This window comes from Mytilus galloprovincialis, chromosome 8 (assembly GCF_965363235.1).
Source record: "Mytilus galloprovincialis chromosome 8, xbMytGall1.hap1.1, whole genome shotgun sequence".
In the NCBI taxonomy this organism is placed as follows: Eukaryota; Metazoa; Mollusca; class Bivalvia; order Mytilida; family Mytilidae; genus Mytilus; species Mytilus galloprovincialis.
Window position 1 is genome coordinate 67,703,261 of NC_134845.1, and position 18,890 is coordinate 67,722,150.

General features: G+C 32.1%; 1 long non-coding RNA gene across 1 annotated transcript; it reads left to right on the plus strand.

Annotated features, from left to right (window-relative positions):
• The first annotated feature begins 299 nt into the window (after positions 1 to 299).
• LOC143042423 (uncharacterized) lies at positions 300 to 18,378 on the plus strand. Its single transcript, XR_012967984.1, has 5 exons — positions 300 to 444; positions 3,919 to 4,014; positions 6,090 to 6,185; positions 6,898 to 6,991; positions 8,575 to 18,378. It is a non-coding gene; the product is annotated as an uncharacterized LOC143042423 (long non-coding RNA).
• The last annotated feature ends 512 nt before the right edge of the window (positions 18,379 to 18,890 follow it).

Genomic DNA, 18,890 nt, shown 5'->3' on the forward strand with positions numbered 1-18,890 from the left:
TTATTTGAAACAGGATATTACTATTGTCGTTAAAATATGTGTAACATGTTAGCTACGCTTCATATGACATCAAATATTGCATTACATGGCTAGTGTTCGTTTGTGCTTCAACAAAATTTTATTCAAAATAGGTAGATTTCAATAGCTGTCGAAATATAAAGAGATACATGAATAAAGAATCAGAAAATCGTAATTTAATTTTGACAAACTCGTGCATACATGTATTTTTATGTAATAAGTATTTTAAGTGGAGAGATTGTACTGATCAAATAAAGTATCATATAGATTTAACGAAGAGATAGGATTATGTATGTGAATAATTATCATATGGGAAAAAATTTGAACTTTGTAAACATGCAATCTATATAAATATATCCTGAGGGAACAGATCAATTTGATCAAGTACACTTTTATAAAGATTTTTAAGGAGATAGCCGTGTCTATGTAAGTATTCAAATATTTGTACGGATTGATGTAAAGACTGTTTATACATGCAGTTTATAACGTTTTGTTTTAGTTGGCACATTTATAAGACTATAAATCTATATATATTAAAACATAAATAAGAGTGGTTTTTGTTTTGTAAGGAATTCGTAAAAAGTTTCCATACAATGCATTACAGGCTGGTTTGTCTTCAAATGTATAGCTCAGCAGGATTGTATCAATTTACCACCTTCCTAATTTACTCTTTGAATCTCATATTAATTTTACCTTATGTTTTGTCCACATCTTTCTAACGATACTCCATATCTTCATTGTTGTAACTTTGTTATTATTTTTGTTGTGTTTTTTTTTGTTTTTTTTTTCGTTTTTGGAGAGGGCCGGTAGGGGGATTCTATTCTGTTTTTATTTCTGTTTTGGTTTTTTAAAGATTAAAAGCAATAGGAAAATTATTTATGTTTAATTTATAATTTTGCCGAGGGAACAGTTATAAGATTTTAATTCCATTTTTGAAACAGATAACGTGTATTGTAATACTTAGTAGTTTTTTTCGTAGGCAATTTTATTATTTTTCTCCTGCCTTTTTCATAGCTTTTCCTTTTTTTTTTTTTTTTTTTTTTTTAACAAATGCAAGTCTTGATAGTTCATTTTATATAAGAGGATCCGAAAATTTCCAAAATAGCTTGAGCCAGTGCTTAAAAATAATACAATAATATGATCAAAATAAGATAGAATTGGTACAAAAAACCAGCTTTTTACACACTATTTTTGATAGTTTTTAAATACTATTTATGATAGTGTCGTCTACCTATGATCTTGAGATGAGAAGACAAAATTAATCACGTCAATTGAAGATAGTACTTTGATTTGTTCAGATATTGTTTAGGATTGTACTTGAATATATACAGATCTTTAATCTTTCGTAACCGTAGTCGAATGTTATCAGGTTACGGTATCTACTACAAGTATTATGAAGTATTTATAACTTAATTTTCCACGTTGTGTTTTATAAATGTTATGATAATGTTTACCGCAATCGTATATCAACTATTTTCCTGTAAACGCACACTGCGATGTTTTCAAAAATAAAACATTAACTAGTTAATATGTGTATCACATAAGGAACATAATTTAATTCAGCTTTTAGTATGAATTTAGATTCCATGCACGCATCTACAGATTTCAATTTTACTGGAAGTACTGTTTAACAGTTAAAAAAAAGATATTCAAATGCTGTTCTTATTTCCTAGAAGGACCTTTTTGAAATAAAATAGAACGTAACTGAGCATTACACAACGTTTAATTGTAGTTGACAATTCAATGAGAATGTAATATCACATTTCACTGACTGCAACCGAGAAGACCCCATGTCCAATGTCTTTCATTATTTTTTGGGGTTTCATAAACATTTTTTAACCTTGTTACATGTTTATAAGATTCTCCACCAAATATTAATGTTTTTACCACTATTAACGACCGACCTTATAATATGTGATTTGGTGACTTTAATAGCTGCCATGTCATTAACCTAATAAAAATAATAAAAATATGAGGGTGACATTTCTATAAAAAAAACATACTTGAGTAAGTATATCTTATTTGACTATGAGTGATTTATTTTATTTTTTAACTACTTTTCAGCGTTACAATTTCGTTTCAAATGTGCAAATTTGTTCGTAATATGTTTATAATCTCACTTCTGTCGTCATTGTTTCGACAAGCATGCGTGGATGTTTTTGTTGGTACTAAATTCTTAAGAAAATGCCTGTACAAAGTTTGGAATATGGCAGTTGTTTTATATTCGTTTGAGCTATTGGTTTTGATTGTGCCATTTGACAAGAGACGTTTAGTTTTGAGCTTCCTCGGATTTCAGATTTTTTTAATTTAACTGTTTTCTTATTGTTCTCTAGTCTTCTCCATCTGCTCCCATTTTTTGCTGGTATTGGCTTTACTACTGCTGTGTGAAGCCGAAGAAATAAGATCACAATATGTTAACAATTTGAAATATTATAATATGAGCATCAGCGGGTATACCTTACAATATTATCTTTTATACCTAAAAACGCACATGGATAAATGTCCTTTTGATATATAGAAACCATTTACTACCTTAGAATGATATCCAATTGTTTAGTTGATATAAGCATATATACTGAAAAGGAGTTAGCACACTCTTATATTTATCTTAACCTTGAGAATGGAAATGGAGAATGTGTCAAGGAGAAAACAACCAAAAGATTACATAACAGCCAAAGTTATCCAATGGGTCTTCAATGCAGCGAGAACATCCCGCATCCGAAGGCATTCTTCGAGTGGCCTATAATCAAAAATGTATACTAGTTCAGTGATAATGGTCGTCATACTAAACTCTGAAATATATAAAAGAAACTGTAATTGAAAATCCTACAAGACGAACAAAGGCCAGTGGCTTCCAACTTGGGACAGGCGCAAAAATGCATCGGGATTAAACATGAGATATCAACCCTGAGGCGCCATATACCTCTAGCAAATGAAGAAAAATCATTACATGACAAAAGCAAAGTAAAACTCAGTTTAAAAGAAATCCGAGTCCGATGTCAGAATAGGTTACAAAAGAAACTAAACAAAATGTCAATGATACATGAATTAACAACGGACTTCTAGCAGTTACTGACATGCCAGCTTGTTTTTTTCATAAATTAGGTCGCAGCCATAATACTTTTTCGTTATTTACCTATCATTATAAAATGACTAAGTTTTTCATTTACGTACTCTTTAATAGGTACGTCACATTTGTGTAAATCGGTTAAATCTATTTCTGTCTTAATTCGTTTTTGAATTAAATGCATACTAATCATTGCTTTTAAAATATTTTTGAAATATTGCCAATATCAATAAAGAATGTCATATCTTTTTCACGACAACGTGGGATAATAAGAAGACATTCTTTAATTCAAATTTAAGAACGTCTGTTTGTTTAGAATGCAGTATAGATAATTCTTTAAACAAGGAATTCGTTCTGGAAACGTTTTCTGTTAGTTTTACTTCTGCTGTTTAAATATACGCTGTCCAGGGTTTCATATTCAGTTTTTACGGAGATCTAACGAAAAAAAGATATATAAAAACTAGTTGTCTGAGTGCTATTAGACGCAAGTCAAAATATAATTGATATTGTCACCACGTGACAGATTCAATATTTCAAATCTCAATTAGAGAAGACAAAATGCAATATGTCTGTGTGAGGTAGAATAGTAGACCAAGTTGAGTAAACAAAAAACTTCATTTTAACCAGGTAACTTACTTACCACTCATTTTGCATAAGTTGGTCTTTTGCTTTTGAGTTGAAACAGCATTTATATTTATTTGTTTACATTGATTAAAGAGATCATTATCATGTTTAAACCTAAATGATAATTTATTTTTAAAAATCTAAACGGTTATGCGATTCAATTTTAAAATACATTATATTTATGTTTTTACTTCTTGCTTTGAACTTAGACTTAGACAAGGGAAAATGAGCACTTCGTCAGATGGAATTCCAACAGAAATGTCTGAAGACGAAAACAAAACACTTCACAGACATATTGATAGAAGGTAAGGAACGAATCAATTATCTATCTGCCAAAACATATGGAAGGCAAACACTTTTGCCGTGATGCTGGAACTAATCTTAATACTGATGTGAACATACATATGTAATGTGCATGTGACTCGAAATACCGTCGTTTCTAAATTTGATAAATATTGGAAACGAGTATAGTGCTAGATGGTTTATTTGGTTATAAAGTTACTCGTGGATTGTTGCATAACAATATACTTTCTCTAGTGGTAGACTCTCTATAATTATTACCAACGGAAGTGAAAAGCTCATGTTTTGTAAGTTTCCGTTTTCAGTTGTTGTCCTTGTCCTTGTCGTCATTGACTGTCATCAGTATCTAGGCTGCAAGGGACCCTTGCGCTTGCTGTATTTATCCTTAGGACCAGGCTGAGCTCAGGACAAAGCAATTCTCCTGACAGGAGTACAATGTTAATCATTAGGACTTTATAGAATGAGGGAAATATATTGTTTATATATTAGTCTGACCGTCTATCACTACACTACTGCACTCAGGACAAAGGAGTAAGAATGCATGTCTGCATTTCCTGTGATATCATTTGACTCTTTACCAATTCTCTTACAAAAATGATATTTTTGCCATGATAGCTTTTGTTTTAAATGTCGTCGAATTCTGTAATCCAACTACATGTTGCTATTGAGAAAATTACCGATTTTCTCGTTAGAAATTCTACACGCATAAAAATTGTTCCAAATGTGTAAAAAAAACTTCCAATAATATTCCTTAATATAATGCCTCTTGTGTAGATAGTGCTATGCCTTCTGCACGTTAAGAACCCTTATAACTAAATTTTAAAAATCAAAATGGCAAACACATCAAGGGAATAGAAAATTACTTTCATATTCCTGCATTGTTACAGGCATTTACCTATGTACATGTTGATGGATTAAACCTGTGTGTATAGCTCGCTTAATTTCTCACTTGAAAGACAGTTGCACAAATATCCATTATTTCGATAACGATGTACCGAAAACAAACCGACTCATTAGGTTAAATGTCAAACATCAAGGTACAGTGGTATGAATTGTTCTTATTTTACCTAAGGTTACGGGTGCCACATGTGGAGCAGGGTCTGATTACCCTTCCGGAGCACCTGAGATCACCCCTAGTTTTTGATGGGGTTCGTGTTGCTTATTCCTTAGTTTTCTATGTTGTGTCATGTGTACTATTGTTTTTTTTTTATTGTCTTTTTCATTTTTAGCCATGGCGTTGTTAGTTTATTTTCGATTTATGAGTTTGACTGTCCCTCTGGTTTCTTTCGTCCCTGTTTTATCATGATTAACTTCTTTAACTGGACTTACTTTATAATATATCATTTACTTGATCTTACCATGAAAATGCAACAAACGATACAGCATCCACTTTAACGATATTAATGTAAAGCGACTAATTTTGATATTACGAACACTTCAAATAAGTAGATAACATGCCAGTAAATTGGTTAAATTTTTGTTTGTCTTAATTCTTTGTTGACTTAAATGCATATCATTCAAAGCGTGTTTGAAATAATGCTAGTATTGATTAAGAATATCATATCTCGTTCACGACAACTTGGGATTAAAAAAAAAATATAACACCAATATATTTTTTTTAAAAATCAATTAGTTTTATTTGACCCATGGTTAGAGTGGCCATGTGGTCATGTTTTTTTTTATGGTTTCTTGTGATTGTACGAAAGTCAATGTGTGTTGAGACTAGTTGTCGGAGTAGACACATTTCCGCCATTTTCGTCTGTAAATGACAATTGTTTTCCACTTGTTTTGTTGATTGGTAACATTTTGTTTAATGGTTTTTTATAGAATACCCCTTTTCAATTTGTCTTAAGAGTTTATTAATTTGTAAAAAAGTAAATTTACTTTCCTATCTCTTTTTTCTGAATTTAAACACAACAAAATGAAAAATAAAAACTGTGCATTGATTTAAAGAGTCAAAACAAAGTACCTCTTAATGTTTAAATACTTTCAATAACATAGTTCAACAGATATCAATGATAATGCGTTTCAACTTAAAAGTACATTATACCTTTGTCTGCATACTTTTCTTTAACTTAAGGATTAGACAAGAGAATGTGAACGTTTCATCGGATGGAACTCCAACAGAAACGTCAGTAGACGAAAACGTTAAACTCGACAGATATAATGAATCAAGGTAATGACGAATCAAGTGTAAAGCTACTACATCATAAAAAAATGAAAAGCTGAAAAAAAGCACCATGGGCTTTCATTTATTTTCAATCTGATGTTTACTTTTAACGCACTGGAAATAATTCGGAAGAGCTCATGTCTGCATCTCTGGGAAAATCATTCTGAGTATTAACCAGCTCGATTGCAGTAAACATCTTTGCATTAATTATGAGTTTAAATTACTGTAAACTAGCTGTTTTCTGTGAGCGAGTTAAAAAAAAATTCAAACTTTCACGTTTCGAAACATTTGGGGAATATTAATTGTCACGCTTAGGTAAAACGTGGATTTTTTTTATAATATATCATGAAAATAAGCAAAACGTTACGACATTTTAGGAGTGAAGAATTTTAAATAATAAATCATAGATCATTAAAGATTAAAAAAAAGTCTTGCTTTACATACAAAATAACATAATTATGTGGTTATCTATTTTGTCATAAAACTTGAAATTTCATTACTAAACCAAATTCCTATTGATGCATACCAATAAATTTTATTTTTATTTTGCCAAGATAATTAAACATGCTATTACGATTTCATATATATATGTTCATTTTTTCACCAAAGGTACGCAAATATTATTTTTCAAAGTTGGGTATTTTAGAATTGGAAATAAACTATTTTGTCTAGTCAAAATAATTTTAACACAGCTTACGTTTACAATACATATCTGTAGATACACATTAGACCTTCAAGGCAGCTGTAAGGAAGAATGTGGAAGTGACTATATTGGTGGCCTAACAATCAAAAATAAAACCCTACCACGCGATGTAAGTATGTGAGATTTTTTCAACATATTAATTACCCTCCCTTCCACAGACATGTGGATTATTTAAAACTCATACCATTGAGGTTTAATCATAAGCAATTTCTTAAATACAATTATATACAATGAATAAATATATACTTAATACTATCTAAACGACATATCTTTAACTCATTATTAAACATGGTATAAATAAATGGTTTTAATTCAAAGGTTATCATGTACTTCTTAGATCGCTGTTTTCCATTCTTTCGAAATAAGTCGTTTCTTACACATGGTTTTAGTCAGACAAAGTAAATATTCAATCTTAAAATAATCCAACTATTTCATTTAATATAGACGTTACTGATTTAGAAACACTCATTTTAGTTGAATGCATATTTGTTAGTTTTTTTATTTGGTAAACGACAAGGACCTAGCACTGTCAGGCAAAACTATCAATTTTTACTTTTATTGTATGTAAAATCTCATAACAAATTATTTATAATCTAACACGACAATCAACTTCAACCATATACGCTGAGAATGAATTGATATCCGATGTCATAGGTATATAACGTCGAATATATTTTTGCATCTAATAAATCGCTTCTAACACACACAAAATCTGGAATATTAGTGAATATCGCTATTGGTATACTAAATTCTAAGCGGTATGATAGGCTCATTGCATCAGTTCTCGAATGATTTTTGAATATTTTGTTCAGTTGTATGTTAATTAATTTTGAAATGTTTAAGAAAGTAAGGTTTTAACTCTCTCTTAGTTAAGGTTGGAAGAATTTTAGTCTCTGCTCAGATATTTATAAATCCGTGGCTTTCAATTTTTTGGGCTTGAACGTTTCTGATGCAAGGAAATCTAGAAAACGCTTCGGATCCCCAAATTTATTTTAAAGTGGTGTTTTATTTGCTAAATAATTTAAAATTAAAATAAATTAATTAATTTACCAAAGAGATACAATGTAGGGTTATGGTTTGTTTAAATTTGAACTTGATTTTTTTTACGGATATTACTCCGCAAAATATTTCAGAAGGTCTATAAAACAAAGTCTATAAAACAGGTGATACGTGTGGATCAGCATTTGCTTACATGTTTGGTTAAACTGTCTTTATATCTATTTTATGTTGATTGTTTCACTGAATCTTCGTGTTTCTATGTATGAATTTGGGGAATTGGTTAGGGATTTGTCGTCTGATCTATTTTATCTATAAAAAAAATCGACCTATATTTATTGGTTTTTGGTTTATTACTCGCTGTTATGGCAAACAAGTTTAGCTTTCTAAACAATTAGCGTTTTCTAGCTTTCTGAAAATTTGTTTTAATGTGATATTCAGATATTGGAAGCTTAAAAATGTACCAAATTCTTGTTGCATTCTACATAAATTGTTGTCAAAAATGGTATAACTCTATCACAAATCAATAAAATCAGTAGGTTTCTGGTGTGAATGATGTAATTTATGATAACGGTCTAAAATTAAATGTTAGTGATATAAGTTAATGCTTCATATAACAAAATTCAGTTTTGGTATTTTAATGTGTAAATACATGAAATAATAGCTGTTAAAATGCGGACTGTTAATGTTTTGCAGACGAAACAACTACCTTCTGTTGATGAAAGAAAAAGAGATTCGAGACTGACTTATGAGTCGAACAAAGAAGATAAGGATACAGTTGATATAAAATCCATTAAATTGGTTGTCTCAGATGTCGAGACAATCGGTAATATCACAGATGAGGCGACATCTCAACAGAATTTAACGTCTATTGCTGCATGCTCAGAAAACGTTTTAGAGACGGAGAGTATGGACTACCCTATCAAGAGAAATCCAAATCATGATAGTTCTTACCATACTGATAGTAATGATCATAATCAGACTGCCAATGCAAATATGACACCTAACCCACAATCGTTTGAAACGTCAAGGTCACTAAAAAACACGGAACCCAAACCTGCAGAACCACACACACAGGAAAGTCAGGATATGAAACCGATCAACGAAATAACAGATGGCTACTTAAAAACAGCCTTGACATTAGATTCAAATTTAACAGACCGCCAACAGAGCCTTGTGGAGTCACAACCACATGGAAACCAGAACGTTAATAGAAACAATTTCGTTATAAATGTAGATAAATCAAATGACGTTTCGGAAACAACACAAAACACTTCTAAGATTCCAGATCGTGATGATAATAACCAGTCGTCACAGTCAACAAGAACAACCACAGCACAAATCTTGGAGTCGCAAGAAAGACCGGACTTTGATAAGAACAAAGTGGAAACAGAAATAGAAAACACAGATGACAACATAAACATTAACGAAGATGTGTCGGAGAAAAAAGAGTGTAAAGATTACAATCAGAAAGTAGAAGCCGGCATTGCACATAGCTCACCAATTACAGAGACATCAGAAAAACAAACAAACACGGAAACAAAAATAAAAACAAGAGAGGACAAAACAGAGAGAGAACTTCAATCAAGTCCAGAACAGCCTAGTGCATGTATGCATACACCAGGTCAGCAGGATAAACCAATATCTGAAATCAAAGATACATATATGGGAACGCAGGAACACAAAACAACAATGACAACACGACAATTAGCCATCCTCGACTTTATGAGTAAATTCGGTTTAGATACAGTATATCCTCAGAAGATTACACTTGTGGACGTTATGAAAATACGGACACAATCAGAAGAAATCACTCTATCCCAATTACCATGGATGGTTTTAGAAAATTTAATGATGATGAACTCTACCTGTCGTGATAAAATACTGCAAGATTTTCTGGAGAGAATCTCTAAAGAAAACGATACTGATAAAAATTCCAAAATATGTGTTGACGAGGAAGATAATTGGGCAGAATTAAGTATGTTTGACACTGACACAGAAGACACGCAAATCAATGCGAATCCGCTTGACCTTTTGGTAGCCATATTTCTCTGCAGTTGTCAATCCCTTAGGAATGTTTTAGCAGCAAAATTATTCATGTGCAAACTAGCAATCCCCGTTGTTGTTCCATCTGCAATAAACGAACTGACTCTAACAAACTCTGTTTTCCATTCTGTTGTATTAGACGAAACAACACCTAGTAATCTCGTTAGACAAACATTAGCGATAAATTGCCATTGTCACATTGTAAGCTTTGTTCGATTTGGGAGACCATCCATTTCAAAGTCAAAACTAATAAACACCTTACTTTCCGACAGCAACCATGAAACATTCTTTAACGAAAACTGTCCTCTAGGAACTACACCTAAAACAATTAGCCAAGGTATTATAGAAGCTGCTTGGTTCCTTCCATCAAGAGAAACAAAAAACTTTGACAAAATCACCATGTTTTTGAACTTAAGAGGGAATTCTCAGACGGAACAAAAACAGTTGCAATTGCTCTCAAGACTTTCATCTGTTATGGTAATTTTAGTTGATCTAGACACTCTTCAGGACACAAATACGCAAGACACTTTGCATAATTTGCAAACTGTAGTTACTGGTGGAGTTGTTTTGGCTTTAGATGCCTACAAATATGACAGTAGAACGTCTAAAGAAATTTGTCAAAAGTATTCAAAACAGATCCCTGAGCAAAACATGAAAACTAAACTGTGTCCTTTGGCAATGAATAAACAAAATGTGCCCGTATCTGAAGTTAAAAGAATCCTATTGGCGCAATTGTCAGCTGTGCTAAAGAAGACAGATGCGGAACCTCTTTCCACAAGGATAGTTGTAGAAACTGACACAGATTTTAAACGGAATAAAGATTCAGATGACCTTAGAAAAGCAAGAGAAAAGGCTACAGATGTATTAAAACTAATTCCTAAAGAAGTAATCGATGTTAAGAAACTTATAACTCCTTTACAAGGAGAGCCATGGCATATCTGGAGCGAAAATTCTAAAATCATTAACAGAGCATCGAAATGCACCTCCCCTCAAGAAAGGTCATCTTATCAAGAAGAGATGAAAAAACAGCGTCAGTTACAACTTAAAACCGTAGCAAATATGCATGAATTCATGCAGATGTCAATAGATATTTTTGAAGAGTTTTTAAATAATGATCACTGTTTTGGTGTGGTCACTGAATGGATGAAACTTATGTTGAATGATCGATCAAAAACCGTGACGTCTAATTGTTTGGCACGCTACCAGTCTGATTGTCAAACACTTGAGTTAGCTAAAGGTGTAAACAAAGATATTAGCGAAGCAGAAGAACAAGTTAAGAAAAGCAAATCAAATCTCAATAGTGCTCCCTTTCGGTTCGAACATTTAATGAGAGAATGCGGACAAATTTTTGAATCAATTGAAACATGTAAAAGTTACGAGGATGGAATGAGTAGTGCAATTGAAATGTTATCAACAACGCTCCCAAAAATTGCAGCGAAACTTCTTTTACTTGGTGAGCCCTTGGAAATTCTTGATGGCGATACCACACACGTTCCATTAATGTGGGTTGAAGCTGTTCTTTATCAAGTCAAACAATTAATACATGATAAAAAACTTTTGTCTATATCCGTTGTTGGCCTCCAAAGTTCCGGAAAATCAACACTACTCAACACACTGTTCGGATTACAATTCGCAGTAAATGCCGGTAGATGTACAAGTGGTGTTTTTATGCAATTAGTTCCTGTAAGCAAGGTGAATTATGGGTTTGACTATATTGTTGTCTTTGATACAGAGGGATTACGTTCTCAAAGGTATGACGGAACAGGCGAATTAAGACATGATAATATGCTCGCTACGTTTGTGATCGGTTTGGGAGATATAACAATAGTCAATGTGAAAGGTGAAAATACTTCAGAAGTCAAAGACATCCTTCAAATTGCAGTTCATGCATTTTTGAGACTAAAGCTTGTCAACAAAAAACTAAATCTTAAGCAAAGCTGTTTATTCATTCATCAAAATGTTTCGGATGCCGGTGCAATTAGTAAAATGTTGGAGGAAAGACAGATATTTGTTCAAAGCTTAGACGAAATGGCAAAAGCAGCTGCCGAACAAGAAGACGTCGCAGATATTCAAACGTTCAGTCAAGTTATTGATTTCGACTGTGAGAAAAATGTTTCGTATTTTTCAGATCTCTGGCTAGGAGATCCACCAATGGCACCTGTAAATCCAGGTTATTGTAAGCGTGTAGGTGAAGTTAGAAATACAATCCTAAGCAATCTTGCATCAAAAAGGAAGACATATTTGACTATTACAGACACAATAACGCGTATAAAAGACATCTGGAATGGAATTTTAAAAGACGACTTTGTATATAGCTTCCGTAACAGTTTGGAACTAAAGGCTTACAACGAAATTGAAAGAGTGTATCATGCAATAGTATGGGAACTTGAAAAGTTTCAGTATGAATTTGTATCGACAGTTACAATGGGCAAACTCAGTCAGGAGTGTATCGATAATTTGGACGCCTCCGCAAATGACTCTCTTCGTACCTTTTCATCAGAATTAGAAACAAAAATGAAAGCTCAAAGAAAACGGTTGGTTTCTTTTATTGAAACAAACAATTTAACGGAAGTCATGATTCAGTGGAAAGAAATGAAACTAAAAAGGATGAATATTATTTCTGAAAACTTGATAATGAAATCCAAAACTGACATGAATAATATAAAAGAGGAAATAAAAGCAAAAATGATTCAACGAAAAGAGAGAGTTAAATACGAAAAACAAATAAATGAACTTGCCCAAAAATTTGCCAGGAACTTACAAGGTATAACGCCGAGTAAAGAAGTAATAAAAGATACGTTTGACCAGAGATGGAGTATCTGGTTGAATGAGTTGAATTTTAAGGACATAAAGAACTCATCTTCAGTCGCAGATCGAATTGAGGCAATGTTATTTGAAGAATTTCAATCTGAGCTGGGTTTCATGCACAGCAGAGGGGATTGCAGTGTTGTTAAAAGGGAAAATTTGAAAGGGAGTATTAAGAGTTATAGCATTTTGGATGAACATATTAGCGTCAGGAACATGTTGAATACAGATGAGCAGGAGGTAGAATCGATTGAGGTGTACAGGGAGCAAGCTGCATCAATAACTGATGATATTTTCCACCAAATAGACAGAAGAATACAGGAACTTCGCAAGCTTGATGTACGATTTGACAACTTGCATGTCCGTGAAATCCTTAACATAATATCTGCGAACTTTAATGATCATAATGAACATACTTCCAATGACTACAAGTTCAATTTGCACTCTACATATAGAGCTTTTATAATAGAACATGTCGTTCGACATTTAGTAATTGTATTTACAGAGTTAGATCAACAGTACGACTCAAAACATAGTCCTCGAAGTCAAATGGAGGAATATAAACACACAGTCTGGACTCTTTTTACAAATCTTTTTGAACAAAAAACAGAGGACATGATAACTGTTGGCTTTTTTAAAGACGCTATGTTGAAAATTGTGACTGATCATGTTTCTACTCTAGTTCCTATGGATGTAGCAAACAAGGTGATGGTCTCATTTTCTCGGGAAAAGTATACCTTGATGAAAACAATTATGATCGAACTAGCACGAAACAACAATTTTGATGCATACATGGCCTTTGTTAAGGAACCAGCTACTTTTACTAGAAATTGGCTTTCGGACTATTTGTACAAATACATTTTCCATAACAAAACTGATGATATCCACCATTACGGCTTACTTGCAAAGAGCAGAACAACTAAAATATTCGAAACGGTATTAACGGCGATATCTGAAACTACAATACTCTTAGAAGAGAAGGAGAAAGTTTGTTCATCTAAATGGATAAATGTGTTTGTTCGTAAAATGAAAAAATATGATATATTACCAGTTACTGAAGAGATTTTTGTCCATGTACTCGACCGAAATATATCCGATATTTTAAATTTCAAGAAGGTTCTTTTCGAGGAAATGAACAAGGTAGAAAACCAAGTCAACAACACATTTATTGAAACCACAAGCGATAACGTGCAGTGGAAGAAGGACGTTCTTGGTTTAATTATGGAAAAGTTATGGGGCTGTGAGGAAAAGTGTATGTTCTGTGCAGAACCATGTATGATTACTGATAAATACCATGTTACGGAAGGCAGACCACATCAATGTATACAACATCGTCCAAAAGGCATCAGCGGCTTCACTTACGAGTGGAACAAGTCACTTGTAGTAAACTTTTGCAATGAAATAATCCAAACAGAAGCCGACTATGTGGCCTATGACATAGATGAATATAAGGGGAAATCACGACAATATAAAGACTACAGAAAACATTACCCAGACTGGGACATTCAGCCAACACATGACACGTCAAAATACTGGATGTATGTTATGTGCACTTATCAACAGAAACTAACTGACATATATCAAAGGAAGACACTTCCCGATATTCCTGCTATTTGGTACGATATAACGCTTGAAGAAGCCATAAACAGCTTGTAAAAATGTTTTCACAAAGTGCGTTATATACAAAGCAAGGAACTGCATATAGTGAGAAATATCACTATTATTTTCCCTTATTAGTCTTTGACATTTTTCAAAAAAATTTGCATAATTTATCTTTGTTTGAAAAAAAAACGCAAATACTTGCCATGAGCGTGGTTTTATTATGACCAGTTCTACAGACAAATTATCCAATAAGATGTTCGCCCCTTATTGTCTGTTAACAAGCATAAGGACCATGAAACTCAAGTTTCAACATTTTAAATAGAAACACCAAATAAAAAGAATCGAGCTTTAAAACAATTAAGAACTATGTTTATTTCTCAAAATCAATATCTGTAACGAAATGCAGGGCTAAATTCCTAAAACCGACATATTCTAGGTGAATTTTTTTCGATCCTTTTTTCTGTATGGAACCAGATGTGAAGTACTATATATATTGTGTTTCACAAAAAAATTATTTGACGTGAAGGTGGAAAAGAAAGTAGTGTCACCTTTTATATGTATTAAAGTTGTCAACTTAATATATAAAACTGCAAATGAACATGTACTGTTCTTTTGTGAATTTCGACACTATGTGAGCACAGGAATTTCAACAGTTCTTTGTATGTTCAAGGAGCTAGTTTAAAATAACAGTAAACTTTTTTTTGCACTGCTTATTTATTTGATTTTACTTCTTTTGATCGCTCTTATTTGACTGAGTACCTAGATGTCCAATCGCAGAGTAGGTAACTTATATTATCCGGAGTCGGTAATATAAAAATGGTCTACTGCCTAATAGTAATTACTTTTGTGGGATTGTTTAAAATTTTAGACATACTGTGTCATATGAGGTTTCTGTTAATTTCTGTATTATATATTTAGATTTTTTTATTTAATATTTAATATTTAGAATTCACTTTGTTCATAATGATATTTGATTTGCACATAAACTTTTAGTTCATTCTTTTATTGATGAAATTACATGGTTAGTCGGTTGTCGCATGACCATTGCTAATATTCCCCTTTTACTATGGAAAAACATTATCATTTTTTTATGACACATATTTCGTCATATATATATATATTAGCAAAGGTAGATATGTTTATAAAATTACTTTTTTATTGTTATCGATTTTTATCATCGATTGTTACCAAAATGCAAACTAAATGTAGTCTTTACTTTAATCACGAATAATCAATATAGGTTGTATTTGTAAATACAGCTGTTTCACAAGCCACACCTCTTTCGGGGCGATATGTAATATTCATAGATATGTTAATTTGTTAACGTAGTGGTTCTGAGGTATGATCTCTGTGTTTCATCTCATAGAGACATAACTTTGAAATGTTACAAGGATAGAACAACATGGAAGCGCCTATAATTAAATTCTTTGGAGGTCCAAAAGTGGAGGAAGGGTAGCATAGAATTTTAGTATAGTTTAAACTCTTCGAAGTTCAAGGCATATACATTGAAAAAATGCTGCACAGCCCTATATTTTGACCTTTGAATAAAAAAGAAGTGAATATCAACTTTCGGTTCTGGGATGTAATTTCATAGTAAACTTCATAGTAAAAGTGGCACAGTTTAATCCGCAAAGGGAGTTACTATGGGAAATTGCATTGTCTGTATTTACATAATTGCAATCTATATGAATACATTATCCATGTCTTATTTACTATGTAGACGAAATATATACTACTAACATTAGAGACTTTTTTTTAGTAACCTAATTGTAAACACTTTCGGTAATTAAAATCAACGAAATAAATGCAGAGTAATACATTACCAATATCATATAGTTAAGCTTATCATCATGAGACTCAATATAATATGTATAAGCCCGAGGTGCCAATAGAGTGTCTACTGCTGCTTACTCCAATTTGTATTACATATGCAGAATGTAGCATGTGGAATTTTCTTTAAGTATATGATAAATGATATTATTCTCTATAATTATGATTTAAGTAGGTTTTGCATAAAAATAATTTTTTTTAATACAGCTTATTCGCCTGAAGAAAATGTATACAACTGCTGTAAAAGGTTAAAAACTAAATTCACCCAGCGAATTTCATTTTAAAATATGGGAATTGTCTGACGTATAATTTTTTAACAAAAATCGTATGTTGATTTTTTTTGATTTTTTTTTTGTCGAAAAAATTGACTTTAACAAAAGATATTTATTTAATCAACTTTTGCTTCGATCAATATGTTACTTAATTGATTTTGAAATATTGACTTCGATCGTTGGAATTATAGATATAGCATATTTTCTAAGTTCAGTTAAACTTAATCAGAAGATATCATTTAAGTCTCAAAACAAAGTTTGTCATTTTGGTAATCGCCAACCCTCGTCTTTTCAGAATGTTCAAATGACTTGCGTCCGAAGCGCTTTTCTGGATTTACCTTCATCAGGAACGCTCAAAGCCAAACATTCGAAATCCGAAGATGTATATAAGTACTGAAAATCGTTGAAGAACTATATATCAAATACCTAAAACAGATAGTCAAATTCATCTAAACCAAAATTTTGCCCGAGGGAGTTGAAACCTTAGTTTCATAATAATTTCAAAATTTATCAACGGACAATTTGATCAAAGTTTGTTAAATCATGTCAATACCGAAATATTGACTACTGAGCTGATGATACCCTCGGGGACTGATAGTCCACCATCAGAGGTATCAACCGGATGGTCGAGATCCCCATCAATAAACCATATACTTTCTCCATTGACATGTATGTCATACATCAATACTGTTAACAAAGCACAAGGAGTTCATTGATCAATTTTTATTCTTATTACAATACACATAATTCAAATTTTCAAAAACGCGTGAAATCTTAATCTTCCATTTATAACTATTCGTATATGTACGAATTGGTTGTAATCATAACCACTTAAACATATAGTTGCTTGTTTGTCAAGCCAACACTATCTGAAGTTTAAACTTTTGGACTGAGTCATGTTTGCATATATTTAATATATTTTATTCATTCCAACTATAAATATCTTCAATTGGCCAATATTGTTTTGGTAATTCATTGTAATATTTTCAACGTTTTATCTAATTTTTGAACTGACAAAATTACATATCAATCTACTGGTACAAATGTACATGAACATTGTTAAAGATTGAAATAACCATAGGCGACAATGGTAGCCTTTTTCGTGATACAGACTTTAGAAAGTGATTTTTTTTAACAAAACCTTGCCAGAATCAAAGAAAAGCTATTAGGACAGTATTTTTTGGTCAATAAAATATAGGTTCGCTGAGCTTTTCTTAGCGTATTTTGTACTTATCTCCCATGCCTGTCAATTTTCCCCTTAAAATTACGTGTCTCGTCCTAGCGTTGAAAAGTTACCTCAGTGCCGTTAGTGCTACGGAATTTTATTTTTGTTTTGCCTTCTGTATAAAGCAGAGTGCACGAAGTCTTTAATAATAAAAAAAAATAAGGGGCGCACATATCGACCAATTAGGATTAGCTATACTCTTTATTCTGAATACCAAAAAATGGCTGCGCCTATAAAATCCAATGGTGTATCCCTGTCATAACGGAAAAGAATTTTTCTTTTATGATGCATACAAATAGGTTCATATACACTGTGTATCATCGCCACCGGAAATTGGGTACTAACGAAGCGGAGAGAAATAGAAAAAAAACTAAACAAGTTAAGATTTCATTCAATTTAAAGCATTTCCACTCATTGGATGAGGGTGCCGCTTAATAAATGATTTTCTGATATATAATTCTTTAAATTATTAGGCAGATAAGTACAAAATTAATACAAGATTATGTGTAATACTCCAAAACTTGCCACTTAGTACCGGAAAATTTCGAGGTCGATCGTCCTCTGTCGCCCCATTCTCAAGATATTGAACTGTTTTTCATTATTTTTCCAGACACGTTTTTAGATTATTATAGTGTGGCATCATATTTACTGAAATTGTTTGCCAAAAACATGTATTTTAAAGAATATAGACCATGAAAAATAAAGTCTAGTGTACGGCAACTTGCTCGTGTTGACAAATTTACTGTATGGCAACTTGTTTTCAACTGTATGGCAACTTGCTAATTTTAGAATAGTTATTTACCGTCCTTTTAAAGAAAATAAAGTATTAAGTTCAAATATCTAAGGGGTGGGGGTTACCCTTTTATGTTAAACTGTTTTTGTCTTTTTCAAGGTTTTAATTTGTTTAAAACTGTTATTTGACTGATGAATTTAAAAATCCTTAACTGTTTTCGACCCTTTGTCTGTAATCTATTTTCTTAAAATTTGCAATGTTGTTAACTGTTTATTTGAAATTGAGATTCCAGCTATATGTTACTTAATACTTAAAGTGTTCACTGTTTTTGACATTATTTTCTCTGTTAACTGATTACAAGAATCACATGAAAATTTGCTGTCCATTCCTTTTTTTACGTTGCTTCCGCAAAGTAAAAAATCTTTGAGTATAGTAAAATTGAGAATGGAAATGAGGAAAATGTCGAAGAAACAGAAGCCCGACCAAATAGAAGAAACTA